Here is a 15,732-nt window from a genome sequence, read left to right on the forward strand (position 1 = left end):
ACCATATGTTTTCACTCTTATGTGGATCCTGAGAAACTTAACAGAAGACCATGGGGGAGGGGAAGGAAAAAAAAAGTTAGAGAGGGAGGGAGCCAAACCATAAGAGACTCTTAAAAACTGAGAATAAACTGAGGGTTGATGGGGGGTTGGAGGGAGGGGAAAGTGGGTGATGGGCATTGAGGAGGGCACGTGTTAGGATGAGCACTGGGTGTTGTATGGAAACCAATTTGACAATAAATTTCATATATATATATATTTTTTTAATAACATCCTTTATAGAACCACCCAATATTTTTATCCACTTAAACAGAAGAGGGTTACTACTTTTAACCATAAAGGGCATAGGTTACATTCAAATTATCCATCAGAGATGGGTCTCAGCCCATAGTAGCATCAGCAGGCCATCAGAGTCTCATCCAACAATGCAAAGATGAAAGTTACTCCTCAGGGTGCAGCAAAGCAAGAGGAATCAGATGCCGGTACTCTGATGATGCAGTACATCTGACTCCAGTGACTACAACAATTTCTTCTCTGCAACTAATTTTTCTTTTTTTATTTTAACATTTATTTATTTTTGAGAGACAGGGAGAGACAGAGCATGAGCAAGAGAGGAGCAGAGAGAGAGGGAGACACAGAATCTGAAGCAGGCTCCAGGCTCTGAGCTGTCAGCACAGGGCCCGACGTGGGACTTGAACCCACGAACCAGGAGATCATGGCCTGAGCTGAAGTCAGACGCTCAACCGACCAAGCCACCCAGGCGTCCCTAATTTTTCTTTAAAATTAAAAAGGAGGGGCACCTGGCCAGCTCAGTTGGGGGGGACGTGTGACTCTTGATCTCGGGGTTGTGAGTTTGAGCCCCACTTGGGGTACAGAGATTACTTTAAAAAAAAAAAACTTAAAAAAATGGATAAAATCAAAAAGGAAATATACACATTGTTAAACTAATTGAGAGTATAAGAGGATGTATATTGAAAAGGAGGTCTCCTTACCACAGGGCCACAAAACTACTGCTACTAATCATACCTTGTATGGCCTTCTGGAAAATTTTAAGCATAGAGAAACACATATCTATGTGTGTATCCTTTTGAGGGCATGAATAGAAAGCGAATCAATCATCCCACACTTATTTCTCTGTGAAATTGGCTTTCCAAAGAACTTTTCACTTGGACTTAATTATAGATTCACTTGTAGTTGTAAGAAATGAACCCAGGTCGGGGCGCCTGGCTGGCTCAGTCGGTAGAGCATGTGGCTTCTGATCTCAGGGTCATGAGTTCAAGCCCCATGTTGGGCACGGAGCCTACTTAAAAAAAAAAAAAAAAAATGAACCAAGTCTGTCTGAACTTCGAAACCACTGTTTCTCAACTTTGGCTGCACAACACTGGCATCTGGAGAGCTTTAAAAAATACTGATGCCTGGGTTCCACTGCCAGAGATTCTGATGGAACCGGCTCAGGTTACAGCCTTGGCATTGGGAGTTTTAAAAGCTCCACAGGTGACGCAAATGTGCAGCCAGGGCAGAGCTCTTAATTTCTACAGTCCCCAGTCTCCAGGGCGGGGAACAGGGTTAGTGTGGGTGAGATGGTGAGAACATCTGTTCCCTGAGCTAACTCAGCCCAAGCAAGAACTTGGAGCCAGAGGCGTATAATTAGGAGAAAAGCAGGTTCTCCTCAGAGTGCCCAGACACATGGTAGGGTCCCTGTGGATGTGGGACAGGGGGTTAAGCCAATTATATGAGAATCTCACGTGACAGGGTGATCCCAGTTGACATCTGACTTTTACGGACCCCTTGCCCGCCCCAGGCGGTCACTCATTTCCTCTATCACTGCTCTTCGAAAGCCTTGGGCAAGGCCTCCTTTTCCAAAGTGTCAAGCCTCAAGAGCTTGAAATATGGAAATAAAATGTTTTAAACTTTCCGTTGAAAACAGGGAGGCATGCTCCATATGAGAATAAGTGGGTCTGGCTCAGGGTGAGGTCCTGCGTCTCTGCAGGAGGGTCAGGAAAGGCAGCGTGGAGGGCAGGGCCCAAAGTACCGACCCGGCCAGTCTCCCGGGAGGTCGTAGGCAGGGTTGTTTCCTCTTTGGAGGGCTTCTGCACCTCCGCCGGGCTCCCAGCCTTCAGGAACCCCCTGCAGGAACGCTGAAGCGGCCCTCCCTCTGCCAGAGACGCACCGAAATAGGAACCTCACCAGCGTGGGCATTAGAGGTGCCACTCTCACAATCACAGGACAGCCCAGGAGAGGCAGCGACAGGGTGACTAGATGCGCGTACTTTGAGGAGTACAGCTGGCCCACACCGGGGACAGGAGCCACCATTTCTTGACTGCTATGTGCCAGGCGCAAGCACTTGCCCTTGCGATAGGATACTGTTCCCCGAAGAGACGATTTTCCCTGTCCCCTGGCTTTTTATTTCCCTTTGATTAGGGTATAATTTAGATTCAGTAAAATTCACCCTTTTTAGGTGCACAGTCCCGTGAATTGTATCACAGAATCGCCACCAGAATAAGATGTGGAATGTTCCATCACCTCCAGAAGTTTCTGCACACCCCTTCCCAGTCAATGCCCTAGCCCCATCTGGAGCCCCTGGAGACTACTGGTCTGATGCCTATATTTCAGGGACCGCAGCTCAGGGCCCAAAACTTGAGGCAAAAGACACTCATTACCCCATAGTCTGAGTTCAGAGGACCAGCAGCTGTTAGGACCAGCCACCAGCCCCCCGATCGAGCTGGGGAGAAACCAGCTCTCTGCCCCAGTGCCCAGCTGATATAAGAGGTCTAATTTGGGGCTTCACAATGTTTTCCTTCCCCGAGAAGAGAGAGGAGACACTCTAAGCGACCTGCTCATAAAAGTAAGGCTCGGAAGTGACCCAGCGTCTTACTAAGACGGGCTTTCCCTGAAACCTGTGAAGAGAACACGCTGGCACTGTGCTTGCTGCTGCCGGGGCAGAGAGGAAGAAGCTTCTGGAGCAGTGGAGGCCTGGGGGATTGGCAGGCAGGGCCAAGAATAGGCCCCTGGATGTCCTGATTCTTGCGTATATGGCTTACGTCTGCAAGGCCAGGAATTGTCCCAAAAGGATAGATCAGATTGACCCATGGTCTGGCCAAAAACTACCATAGTATGAGGGCAATGAGTTTCACACCTCAACAGAACGTGGTATTATGCCTCCAGCAGGGGCACAGCACAGTTGAGGGATATTTACTGGGAAATAGGAAATAAATAAAATGAAACCATTTTACATATGAACCCCAGTGAGTTGAGACACCTCAATAAACTGTTACGCTTTCTTTTAAAAAAAAAATTTTTTTTAGGGGCGCCTGGGTGGCTCAGTCGGTTAAGCGTCCGACTTCAGCTCAGGTCACGATCTCGCGGTCCGTGAGTTCGAGCCCCGCGTCGGGCTCTGGGCTGATGGCTCGGAGCCTGGAGCCTGTTTCCGATTCTGTGTCTCCCTCTCTCTCTGACCCTCCCCCGTTCATGCTCTGTCTCTCTCTGTCTCAAAAATAAATAAACGTTAAAAAAAATTTTTTTTTAATTTTTTTTTAATGTTTATTTATTCTTGAGAGAGAGAGGTAGAGAGAGATAGAGCATGAGTAGGGTAAGGGGAGAGAGAGAGAGAGAGAGAGAGAGAGAGAGAGAGAATCTGAAGCAGGCTCCAGGCTCTGAGCTGTCAGCACAGAGCCTGATGCAGGGCTCAAACCCACAAACCGTGGGATCATAACCTGAACTGAAGCGGTATGCTTAACCGACTGAGCCACCCAGGCGTCCCAATTTGTTACACTTTCAATGCCTCTATTAATCCTAAAAACACCTTATAAGGTAAGTATTCTTGTTATTCCTAGTTTATGGATGAAGGAATTGAAGAACAGAGAGGGCACGTGGTGTGTCCAAAGTCACAGAGCAGATAAATAAATGACAGGACCATGACTTGAAGGCAGGTCCACTCAACCCTGAGACCTATGTGCCGTCCATGACATGTGTGTGTCAAGGACGTGGGGAGGAGAAGACGTCATCATGCGGTAACAGTGAGATTCCGGTGGAGACTCAAGGGCTTCCAGTGTAAGTGTTAGGTTCCCATTTGGTGACTTTCCTCCCTCTTTAGCTACCAGAGGCCTGCTTCTTCAGAATAAATCTGCACAGGCTCTGGTTCATTCCCTGCTTTAAGATTCTGTCAAGATATACTTCCCGGTGCCTGGGTGGTTCAGTAGGTTAAACGTCCCACTTTGGCTCACATCACTATCTTATGATTTGTGAGTTCGAGCCCCACATCGGGCTCTGTGCTGACAGCTCAGAGCCTGGAGCCTGCTTCAGATTCTGTGTCTCCCTCTCTCTCTGCCCCTCCCCTGCTCTCTCTTTCTCTCTCTCAAAAATAAACATTAAAAAAAGATAAACTTCTTGTCACTTCCAGTTGGAACCCCTCAACTCACTCTGACCACACACCCTAACCGAAAGCCACCTCCTTGCTTGGGACTCTACAGTTGTATCTGTCCCTCATGCCTGTTGCCACTCTTTATGGGAAGACTCCAGCTTTACTTCTCAGATCGTCACTGTCTGGGTGGCCCCACTGCAGTACACTGGGCCTTGGCCCTCAGATCTAACGTAAAGGTTTTCCCTTCCGTATGAGGGCATAACTCAGTATGAGTCGACAGGTTTCAAAAAAAAAAAAAACAAACATGTGGCACTCAGTTTATGTACAGCACAAAACTCTCTTCCGTGATAGAAAACAATAATCTTAAAAATATGGTTACGACAGGGGCACCTGGCCGGCTCAGTCGGCAGAGCCTGCGACTCTTGGTCGCAAGATTGTAAGTTCGAGCCCCATGTTGGGTGTAGACATTACTTAAAAATAAAATCTTAAAAAATATATATGGTTACTGTAGCCCTAGAAGAAGGGAAAAAAAACTCCACCTTAAGCTCCTTGCTAAGTGCCTGCTGCACGACTTATTAAAGTGTTGCAGGAATCCCATTAATGTCAATATGAAAATTCCTTTCTTCAGAGCATCCGTGTGAGAATAACAACAAACACTCAGCATTCATTTACGAAGATTTTAAGCTGCGAGCAACACCATCCTTTAAGCCAATCCGGTTGCACGGGCGCTCCCAAAGCCATGCTAAGATCGTCTCATCAGGATTCACTAGGCCTGAGGATTTTCTGTGTTAAAAGGTGGGTGCCAGGAAATGCCATAAAACTTTGTGAAGCTGATATGAATTAGCAAAAATGCTGCAGCCACTGTGTATAATCTTTGTGTCTTTGGTGAAGATATTGGCCAAGCCACATCTTGATGCTGTGGGTCTATTTTCTCCAGCTACTTGCATTTCATTTGATTGATTGATTGAGACGGGGTGGGGGGATGAGAGCAAGCAGGAGAGGAGAGGGGCAGAGGGAAAGAGAGAGAGAGAGAGAGAGAGAGAGAGAGAGAGAGCTGGACACGGGGCTCCACCTCACGACCATGAGATCATGACCTGAATCTAAGTCAAGAGTCAGATGCTTAACTGACTGAACCACCCAGGTGCACCACTACTTACATTTTAAATGAACAAGATGGTTTTATTAAATGATGATACTTTCTAGGCAGTTGAGATATCATAGAATGTGGCATCATTCCAAAAAAAAACAAACAAACAAACTGTAGAAACAAAAGGACTGCAAATGAGTCCACACTCAAGTTTGTATAGTCCAGGGCCCTGGTATTGATAGCAACCAAGAGACCAATGATAGAAAAGAATGTAATCAGACAGCTTTAGACTCAGGAATTCATGCAAATATTTTTTTTAAGTTATCACAAGTCGAGCTTAAACGATCGGGTAACAGAATTGCCAAGAATTACGCGCACTTCTGTGCTGCTGGGTATTCACTGGTTTTCACGCACTGTCTCACCTTGATGTCTGCCTTCTGGATACTCACTGATGATGATTTGTCTGACCCTGAGATAAGTCTTAGTCGGTTCAGGCTGCCATAACAAATACCATAGACTGGGTGGCCTTCAACAACAACAAACATGTATTTCTCATGGCTCTGGAGCCTGGAAGTCCCAAATCACGGAGACAGCATGACCAGATTCTGGTGGTGATTGGTGAGGGCTCTCTTCCTGGTTATATCCTCACATAGCCATTTCTTGGTCCATGCACTATCACCTTGAAAGTGAAGGCTTCATGGAAACCCATTTGAAAATAAATTTCATATATTGAAAAAATAAAATAAAATAAAATAAAATAAAATAAAATAAAATAAAGTGAAGGCTTCAAAATATGAATTGTGGGAGGACACAAATATTCCGTCCATGGCAACATACTACTGTCCTGTTTCCACCTACAGCTTCTTTGTTCTCCTCGTCATATGAGTGCTGGCCTTGGTGAGTAACCAGCTTGCTTGAACCTCCTTCCCAGTGTAACTGGAGGTAAATGGACACTGGAACCTTTGGAGAAGCATCGGGGGAATATTCATTACATATGATTTCCATAGCACTGCAGAGTGCTTCCCCAAAGGTACTCATCCTTCCCTTCAATTGCTGGACTCTGGGTCCGTGAACTGACTTAGATCTCGAAACTGGACGAAGGATCATGATTTTCTGTTGCAATGGCTGACACCGGCCTTTTGCTCCCCACATTGAAATTTCTAGGGCGTGTACAAGTCAACTATCACCCCAGTTGGCCACACTCTCGCTTGTCCCTAAGAATACCATGCCTATTTACCATCACGACGGATTACTGCAGGTCAAGGCATTCTGGTCGCTTCTCCAGTTTTGTGGCCTGTATTAGTCTACTCAGGCTGCCATATTAAAGTACGACAGACCGGGTGACTGAACAACAGGAATGTATTTCCTCACAGCTCTGGAGGCTACAAATCTGACATCAAGGCGTCACGAGGTTTGGTTTCATCTGAGGCCTCTCTCCGTGGCTTATCGATGGCTGCTTTCTCCGTGTCTTCACATGTCTTCCCTCTGTGGGTGTCTGTGTCCTGATCTCCTCTTCTTGTAAGGACACCAGATATTGGATTAGGACCCACCTTTATGATCTCATTTTGTCTTAATTATCTTTTCAAAAACACTATCCAAACTGTATCCAAACACAGTCGTTTGAGGTACTAGGGGTTAAGACTTCCACACATGAACTTGGGGAGGATGCAATTCAGCCCACGACACGGCCTGTTTTGATAATGACTTCAATCTTGCCTAGGCCAGTTAAGTATCGTCATTGGCTCCTGCCAGAACCTTCATTGACGTAAGGGGGCCCAGCTCCACCACAGCATCTCCTACTGTCAGTCCTGGTCTACAGACGACAACCACCCTTGACCTTCACAGGGAAACTGGTGCCCCTGCTTACTGGTGCCTTCCTGGTGAACGACTGTCTCCTGGGCCCTCCAGGGAACATAGCCAGGTAGCAGATTATCTGGGCTCACATTGTAACTTCACTATAAAATTGCCACATCTGTGACACCTTGAACTTTCTGATTCCTTCCCCAATATGTAATCTGTTCTGGCATGTTCCCTTCATTGATTGCAGCCATTGTTTGTCCGCCCCATTCCCCTGTTCTCCAGCTTCAAGCAGGACTGGATCCACAGGTCATTGCCAGGACATTAAACCTTGAACCCTGGGAGAGCGCTCCTATGTCAGTGAGTTCTCTCCTCTCCCCCTTATGTTTCTCCCCCTGGGAAAACCTGACAGTCCTAAGATAGGGGCATCCCCAGGCCCAGACCCGGACCCAGTGCTAACCGCTTCCTGTTACACTCGATGGATAAGGAGAGGTCAGCTGGGAAATCACTATTTATGGAAAATGTGAGGGTCTCCCTGGGCCCCTGAAGAGGAACCATGGACCCCTAAGAACCTGGAGGAGAGGAAGGTGGCCCTTGATATCATGATGATGTAGCACATGTCTATGAGAAGGCTTTGGTTGCGTGACCGGATTCAGTGGCCTCTGGTCCTTAACTGAGCTCCTTACCTTCCCATTTGCTCCCGTCAGTTGTCTTGCTGGTTCCACCACCCGCCCCCAGTTTTGTAGCCTATATTAGAGCACTCGGGGGGAGTGCTCTTCATGCCCACGCTCTTACTGGTGCCTCATAGACAGTCCCCAAATCTGTTCTGCCCCGCTTTCGCTTCAGTGGGTCCCCTCTTCTCCAGCCCCAGGGCACCAGCCCCAATTCCGATCTCCTGCCCCCTCTATCCGGGGATTGCAGGGGCCCCGGCGCAAGTGCCCGGCTGATTCAGGAACCTCTTTTCTCTTCGGGCTGTTGGTGTCTCCTTCTGTCTCGTGGCAGCTGAGAGCATGTTGTCATATAGTCAAAGGTAACAATTAGACTTCCACGGAACCACTCCTTTAGGGCCCAACCGCTTGTCCTACCAAAGGACTTGTGAATCTTGAAAGTTCTGCCTTGGGATTAAAGCCTGCAGTTTTGTCTACTCTCTAATTTGGGTGGATGACGACATTCCTCCCTCGGACTAAAGACAGACGATTACTGAATGAGCCACCAGGGGGCAAAACTGCCTTAGTTTAGTAAATTCTAACTGTCTCCCTCTCTGTCTCTTTTTTTTTTTATATATATATTTTTTAATGTCTTGAGAAATATCCACGTTTTTAATTTTCTTAACTTTTATTTATTATTGAGAGACAGAGAGACACGGAGCATGAGCAGGGGAGGGGCAGAGAGAAGGGGAGACGCAGACTCCGAAGCAGGCTCCAGGCTCTGAGCTGTCAGCACAGAGCCCCACGCAGGGCTCGAACCCATGAACAGTGAGATCATGACCTGAGCCGAAGTCGGTTGCCCAACCGACTGAGCCACCTAGGCACCCCACTAACTGTCTCTTTCTTATGACAAAGTATGCAACATTTGGAAAATATAGATAAACCAAGAGTAGAAAATAAAAATCACCTGATAGCCCATACCTCTGATAACCACTCAGAACATTACAACATTTTGTTTACATTCTTTTTCCCCTTTACCTAAATGTAAATAAAACTTTTTAAATGTACTATTTCTCTACATACTATCTTGTTTCTACTCTGTAACAAAATCTTGTAAAAATCTTTCCTAGGTGTTATATATCCTTCTATGGCATTATTTTCTATTTAATTATAAAAAAAAAAAAAAAACCTATCTAACATCGTTGTGGTTAAATTTTTGTACATACAGAAGGGGAGGAAACATTTTCCCTCTAACTTTCTAGATTATAAGTTCAGAACTCTCCCTGATAATAAAAGATAGAGGGATGCCTGGGCGGCTCAGTCGGTGAAGCATCCGACTCTTGATTTCAGATCAAGCCCTGATCTCACGGTCTGTGAGTTCAAGCCCCAAGTTGGGCTTTGTAGTGACAGTGTGGAGGCTGCTTGGGATTCTCTCTCTCCTTCTCTCTCTCTCTGCTCCTCCCTTGCTAGTGCTCTCTCTCTCTCAAAACAAATAAATAACCTTAAAAAAATAAAAGATTAACAGAAGAAAAACAATTTAAATAATATGTATATCCAGGAAAATGGACTAATTCCCCCAAATGGCCTAAGCTACCACTTTAAATACTTTCTCCAGCGAAAGATAATGATGTCGGAGGTAGGAGGTGCCAGTTATGGGAGGCTATGAGAAAAAGCACAGTAAACAAGGATAAGGTTATTATGCAGATTTAAGTTGCTGTCTTTTCCTTTGGCAAGTTTCTGGAGATTCAGAGTCATACCCTTCCAGGTACAGCGAAGGAGAAACCCATTCAAATGGAGATTTCTAGAGTGCCTGGGTGGCTCAGTTGGTTGAGTGACTCTTGATGTGAGCTCAGGCCTTGATACCAGGGTCGTGGGATCGAGCCCCATGTTGGACTCCACGTTGAGCATGGAGCCTACTTGGAGTTCCCTCTCTTTCTCTCTCTCTCTCCCTCTGCCCCTCTCCCACACACACACGTGCTCCCTCTAAAATAAAAAAAATTGGGGGGCGCCTGGGTGGCTCCGTCGGTTAAGCGTCCGACTCCGGCTCAGGTCACGATCTCACAGTCTGTGGGTTCGAGTCCCGCGTCGGGCTCTGTGCTGACAGCTCAGAGCCTGGAGCCTGTTTCAGATTCTGTGTCTCCCTCTTTCGCTGACCCTCCCCTGTTCATGCTCTGTCTCTGTCTCAAAAACAAATAAATGTAAAAAAAAAAAAAAAAATTTTAATAAAAAATTTAAAAAAAATTTCCAAAATGGAGATTTCTCTTATAAATGTAAATGTCTCTTGCAGCTCCTGGGTGGCTCAGTCAGTTAAGGATCTGACTCTTGCTTTTGGCTCAGGTCATGATCTCACAGTGCATGGGATCGAGCCCCTTGTCGGGCTCTGCGCTGACATTGCAGGGGCTACTTGGGATTCTCTTTCTCCTCTCTCTCTCTCTCCCCCTCCCCCTGCTTGTGCTCTCTCTCTCTCTCTCTCTCTCAAAATAAATAAATAAACATCTAGAAATAAGTAAATGTAAATGTCTTTTATGAAGGGGTAACTTCTTTGTTTTCAGAGCCTCTCCTATGTCTGCAGCCTCTCAAAAATAATCAGCCCAAAATAAATATGCCAAAGAGGCAAAATAATTGGGGACAGCAAAGTCTGCTCCCCTTCAACATCATTGATAAGCCCTTCATTGTAAGTTATCGATGACTCTAAGAGGGATTGCCGGCTCAAAGGCAATGCCATCCTTTTAGGTTCGGGACACACATTGCCAAGTTACTTTCCACAAAGAGGGTGACAGATACTCTTTGCCCTGTCATTTGCAACGCTGTTCCTATTGTTAAAACAACAAAATTCAACCCAGTAAAATTTAAAGATCTAATTGGCTTTATTAAACTACTTATGAATCGGACAGCATTCCATCTAGCAAACAGAAAGGAGATCCAGAGGGCTACGGAACGGGAAAGGTTTTTAAAAGTAAAGAGGGAGCAGGGGAAAAAAGGAAATTGTTATAGCAAAGAATCCATTGTTTTAGGCAAGGTCATCCTCCTAAAGGAAACGGAAAGAGGCTATCAGTAAATTTCCTAGTGCTGACCAGGAAATTCCCGTGTTGACTGGCGAAAGGTTACATTCCTAGGATGGTTGAAGCTGCAGTCGGGTTGGGTATTAATCCTGGGTTTACTGACTTGGGGCCTTAGTTGAGTGGCTCCATTATGGCCCTGCGGTTTTCTTTGTAGCACTATCTTTCGAAGTCTCTGCCAATTTGACAGGCAACATATTACATCATAGTTGGTTTAAATTGTACCTCTTCAACAATCAGATGTAGAACAAATATTTACTGAGCGTTGATTCGGTCTCACGCTCCGGACACTGGAAACCCAGGGAATAAGACACCAATAAGCCCGCAGATACGGGTTGCAGAGGAAATAAACCGGGTAGTGTGTAATAAATAGAATGTAAGGGACATGCTCCTTAGCTACTGTTGGGAAGAAAACAAAAATTCCTTTCCACCTTCTAGGTTCTTTGGCTGGTCTCTTAATTCAATTGATGTAAAACAGACGTAAAAGTAGATTTGCAAACCGAGCAAGCCAGCCTACCGAAGAGAATCCCTCTTAAAATAGGGTAGGGAGGCCACGAAGGAGGCAGAATTTATGCGCGTCCTCAGTGGGTGAAACTGTAAACGATAAACTTCTCAAGCCGGGCGCAGCCCTCAGCCTGGACTTCAACTCCCTCCACATTCTCCACTGTGAAAGCCAACCCGGGAACAAATTTCAGTCCCACATTTACATATTAACCCAACCAATCCCAGTTAACCTAGTTTCAATCCCTGTTTTGCTTTGAGGACCTACAGGAGAACTACGCTTGTCACTTTGCCGTTGGAACTCGGCCCCCTCTTAATCTTCCTGCGAACACGAATCTAGCTTCTCTACCGGAGTCTGTGTCTCCCAAATTGCAATTTTAGTTGCCCAACTAAATGCCCATTTGCTTATATTCTCACTGGATTCCTTCTTGGTTGAGACAGATTAGCAGGAGAAAAAACGAAAGTTTAATAACATGTTCTTTAACAAGAAAACCCCAGGCCCAAATTGGTGTCACGTAGACCGAGTTCCCGAACTGGGGGGTGAATACCTAATCTAACTGCAGTTTCAGCCTCCCCCCAGAAATGTGGTCTTCAACAGTCAGGAATTTTTCGGTCAGCACCAAGGAGTCAGCGTCCTGATTCTCCAAAGAAAGGTGAGGTAATCTGCATGATGAGACCCCTTGCTTCTGCCCCCGAAAGTAAAGCCACCTTGTCTGGAACAATCTTTTGGGTTCTTTTGGTTTTGTTTTTTCCCTAGTGACTTCTTGCCCCACCCCCCTATTAAAACCTTCCACTTTGTGGGACTCCTTGAAGCGCCCTCTATTTGCTAGATGGGATGGGGCCCAATTCATGAGTCGTTTAATAAAGCCAATTGAATCTTTTAAATGGACTTGGTTTTTTGTTACTAACAATGTGTATCTCTGGTGTATGTGGGAAGAGACCCAGGGAACCAGGGTAACTCTACAAAATGGCTGAAGGCATCACCTTAACTACCGCCTTCAACTGAAGACAAAAGGGGGGAGTGCCTGCCGGCTCAGTTACGAGAGCATGTGACTCTTGATCTCAGGGTCGTGAGTTCAAGCCCCACATTGGGTATAGAGATTACTAAAAAAAAAAAAAAAAAGTAAATAAACTAAAAAAGAGGAAGATGTTGGGGGTGGGGAGTCAGTTTGGGGAGGCTAACAATGGGGAAAAGTACGGTGGACCAGGGTAAGTTTGTTAAGTTTGTTATGCAGATTTAAATCGTTACCCTTCCCACTGGTAAAAGTTTCTATAGGTTTCGAGCCATCCCCCTCTTCCTGGAACAGAGGAGGAGACACTCTTACAAATGGAGATTTCTCCTATAAATGGAAATGTCCGATACAAAATGATGAGGGGGATAAGGCAAGCTGATACCCCACAAATGCCACCCCCGCCTTGGGATATGTGTGATATTCCTCAGGCACGCCTGGCTGCCCAAGGACAAAGGAAAGGAAAGAAAACGAATGGTTAACTGATAGAGATCACAGTCCTGCAGGACAGAAATCTCCATCAGTTTACAAATATCTCAGTAAACTACAAGAAAAGGGCAATCTTATCTATAGCCTAATCTCCAGAAACCTGTAGACTCTGTTTCCTGGAGCCCCAACATCACCCTCCCCTCCGTAGTGATGTGGGGAACAAAGGCAAGAAGGCAATGGCAGTCAAATTAAATTTCCTTATAACTTGCAGCCCTTTGACACATCCTTGAGGCAAATACGGAGTGTGACCTTTCTCCGGGAACCCCCTACTGTCTTAATGTTAATGCCTAACTAGAGGGAAACACAATCTTAGCTTGACAATAGCTAGGCCTCCAGTAGCCTGGGAGTCTTCTTTAGCATATGAAAATCTCTGGAAACTTCCCCTAGGTTTTAGGTCCCCCAACTCCCAACTATAGAACCAGTCTCTCCTCATGGTCCCAGGGCAGCTCTTCCGGCCCACGGGTCCTGTCCCTGTGCTTTCATAAAATCACCTTTTTCCGCACCAAAGACGTCTCAAGAATTCTTTTTTTGGCCGTCGGCTCCGAACCAACCCCATCACCCCAAAAACCTCATCACAAAATGGTAACTTATAACTGGGTTTGGGGAGAATAATAAATATGCCAAAGAAGCGTATTTTGGGGTGGCGAAGTTTGCTCCCCGTCACTGCTGATGAGGTTAAACGTTGCCTTCCCTTAGGCTCTTCAGCTACCCTGTTTCTTCTATCGTGAACTGGGGTGTGGTGGGGAGTGGGGGTAAAGGGAAGCTGACAAGAAGCTTGCTGCCATGATAAGGATGTCCTACATCTTGGAAAGCGCACACTCCACTCCTCGGCCATTCTCTCTGGGCTGCAACAGTGAAATGCTGAGGTGGCCTGCCTCCTGTCTCACCGCAAAAGCAGACACAAGTGCATCAGGCCCAGAATGGGTACACCCCCAACACACACACACACACACACACACACACACACACCCAGGGTAAGCCACTGCTTGTGATGAGGGATGGCCAGAAGGAAATGATCACCCCAAGCCCCTGAGCAGAAGCCCCGGGCTCTCTCTTCATCCTCACACAGACTCACAGGTGGAAGGCTTCAAGCCTGAACATTTATAATTATAACGACAGCGCATGGTGTGGAAAGGTTGGGGTTCAGAGGTCAGGAAAGAATTCTTGAGACATCTTCGGTGCGAACAGGCGGTTTTGATGAGGGAGCATAAGGCAAGCTGATACCCCGCAACCCGCCTCCCCCTGCCCAGGTGGGATATATGTGACTTTCCTCGGGCACTCCTGGCTGCCCAAGAACTAAGGAAAGGGAAAAACCAATAGTTAACTGATAGAGGTCACAGTCCTGCAGGACAAGTCTCCATCCATTTACAAATGTCTTAGTACATTACAAGAAAAAGGCAATCTTGTCAATAGCTTAATCTCCAGAAACCTACAGACTCAGTTTTCTGGAGCTCCAATATCACCCTCCCCTCCATAGTGATGTGGGGAACAAAGGCAAGAAGGAAATAGCAGGTAAAATCAAATTTCCTTATAGCCTGCAGCCCATTGACACATCCTTGAGATAGGCAGAGTGTAACACTTCTCCAGAACTGCCTACTGTCTTAATGTTAATACCTTACCACCCAGAAAACAACCTTAGCTCCTTGACAATAGCAAGGCCTCTGGCATCTTAGGAGTCCTCTTTAGCATATCAAAGCCTTCTGGAGGCCTCTCTTTTACCTTTCTCTCTCCCAATTCCATAGTATATAATCAGTCCCTCCTCACAACCCCAGTACAGCTCTTTCTGCCCCAGGGTCCTATCCCCGTGCTTTAATAAGATCACCTTTTTGCACCAGAGACGTCTCCAAAATTCTTTTTGGCTGTCAGCTCCTGACCCCCACCACTCCAAAACCCCATCAGTTTTATTAAAGTACAGGCACAGGACTTGTGGGCAGAAAGAGCTGTACTGGGGTTGTGAGGCATGGCTGATTATATACTTGCAAGTTGGGAGGGAGTTAGGGATAGCCTAAGTCTTCAAGGAATTTGGAAGCAAGGTTTCCAGGACCTTGAGGGGTCATTTACTGGTGTGTAGTAAACTGTTAGTCATGAGACCCTTCAGATATATGTCAGTGGGCCGTATGCTTGGAGGATAATTGTTCACATATATGGGGGGGGGGGGCGTGTAGAGATAAAGGAAGTTTCCAAAAGGTTTTTATATATTATGGGGCACCTGGGTGGCTCAGTCGGTTAAGTGTCCGACTTCGGCTCAGGTCATGATCTCACAGTTCGTGGGTTCAAGCCCCGCATCGGACTCTGTGCTGACAGCTCAGAACCTGCAGCCTGCTTCGGATTCTGTATCTCCCTCTCTCTGCTCCTCCCCTGCTCGATCTCTCTCTCTCTCTCTCTCTCTCAAAGATAAATAAACATTTTTTTTAAAAATTAAAAAAAAAGAAGACTTAACAGGATCCTGGAGGTCAGGATAATGTTAAGCTAAGATTGCCTTTTGCCCTTAGCAAAGTGTCAACATCGAGGCAGCTGAGCTCCTAGAGGGAGGTCAGTCTGCCTGTTTCAAGGACTTGTCAGTGGGCTATAAGTAGTAAGGAAATTGAATTTTTTTGTCTTGCCTTTGTTTCCCACATCAATGCACACTCCAACTGTGGAAAACTCCACTGGGTACCATAGTTCTCCCTCTGCTCCTGTGGTTTTAGTGGGATCACTGTATGAGTTTCAGGTGGACAGCACAAAGGCTTGGCCTACATATACTGTGAAATGATTACCACAATAGGTTTAGTTAACATCCATTATC

General features: G+C 46.2%; 1 non-coding gene across 1 annotated transcript; it reads left to right on the top strand.

Moving 5' to 3' along the window:
- Positions 1-1,218: 1,218 nt before the first annotated feature.
- Positions 1,219-1,291, top strand: TRNAR-UCU. Its single transcript has one exon. It is a non-coding gene; the product is annotated as a tRNA-Arg (tRNA).
- The last annotated feature ends 14,441 nt before the right edge of the window (positions 1,292-15,732 follow it).

The sequence above is a fragment of the Leopardus geoffroyi genome, chromosome X, assembly GCF_018350155.1.
Source record: "Leopardus geoffroyi isolate Oge1 chromosome X, O.geoffroyi_Oge1_pat1.0, whole genome shotgun sequence".
In the NCBI taxonomy this organism is placed as follows: Eukaryota; Metazoa; Chordata; class Mammalia; order Carnivora; family Felidae; genus Leopardus; species Leopardus geoffroyi.